The sequence below is a fragment of the Condylura cristata genome, unplaced genomic scaffold, assembly GCF_000260355.1.
Source record: "Condylura cristata isolate star-nosed mole 26May11 unplaced genomic scaffold, ConCri1.0 scaffold00028, whole genome shotgun sequence".
NCBI classification, from domain to species: Eukaryota; Metazoa; Chordata; class Mammalia; order Eulipotyphla; family Talpidae; genus Condylura; species Condylura cristata.
Genome location: NW_004567129.1, coordinates 11,665,975 through 11,667,097, shown reverse-complemented (window position 1 = coordinate 11,667,097; position 1,123 = coordinate 11,665,975). Strand labels below are relative to the sequence as shown.

General features: G+C 60.1%; 1 protein-coding gene across 1 annotated transcript in view; it reads right to left on the bottom strand.

Moving 5' to 3' along the window:
* LOC101633206 (chymotrypsinogen B-like) overlaps positions 1 to 1,123 on the bottom strand; it is a 14,206-nt gene that overhangs the window by 9,744 nt on the left and 3,339 nt on the right. The gene's annotated exons all lie outside the window — the stretch shown is intronic.

The following is a 1,123-nucleotide window of genomic DNA, read 5'->3' as shown; positions in this document are numbered from 1 at the left end:
AGCAGGTGCCGAGGGACAGTCCTGCCTGGGGGTCCTCTTGATCACAGTGCCCTCCCTGTTGGAGGGAGTCATGACCTGGCCTGAGCACTGTGCCTTCCACAAATCACCTTTCCCTGTGCCCAGCTGCCAAAGGAGCAGAAGCCAGGCTGAGAAAAGAGGCAGCAGCAGGTGTCCTGGACTCTCCCCCAGGGGCCCCCTGAGCAGGGAGGCCCAGACCCAAAGGCCTCAGCTCCTGACAAACAGGAGCTCTGGGCTCTGAGCTGGAAAGGGAGGGGCACGCCGCCCCCTGGTGGGGGACAGGGGCACTGCAGCCACCGCCCCAGGCACAGACAAGCAAGCAGTGCCGGCTTCTGAATACAGCTTTATATATGGAAGCTCAGGCACAGGAGGAACTAGGGCTTAGTTTTGGGTGAGAATCTCCTGAATCCAGGGAATGAACTCTGTGACACGGGTGAAAACAGTAGGAATAGTGGCAAGGCAGACCCCATTGACAAAGGACACGAGGCCCACGAGGGTCCAGGCTCCGTCCTTCTTGCAGACCAGGGGGCCGCCAGAGTCACCCTGTGGGAGGAGAAGCACCTGTCTGCAACTCTGCCACATCCTTGTGCACCCCACCTGGCTCGGACAGGCATTGCCAGGAATAAAATGTGTGCACAGCGATACCTAGAAACCTTCATCTTCTCAAGGGGCTTGGGGCTGTGGTCTGTTTATGGGCTGGAAACTCTAACTCAGGAGGACGGTGTAGAGTAAATCGTGGACAGACCCCCCATGTGTGCCCAGGGCCAGTTGGCTGCTGGGCACGGTCAGTGCTGGTCTTGCTCCCCACCACCCCCTCCAGTACAAGGAATCGCCTGAGGGTTACGGAGTGGGGGTTGGGGGATAGGGCCTCAGCCTGACGGGGCCACATGATCAGGGCCATACCATGCAGGTGGTGACACTGTTGGTCCCGGCGCAGACCATGATGTCAGGGATCTCTCTTTCCCAGAAGCTGTTGCACTCCGCGTTGGACAGGAGCGGCACGCTGGCCTGCTGCAGCATGCTGGAGCCCCTGCCTGGGACCACAGAAGTCATCCAGGGAGTCGAGCCCTCAGCCTCCTGCCCATCCTGGGAGGAGAGGACAAGA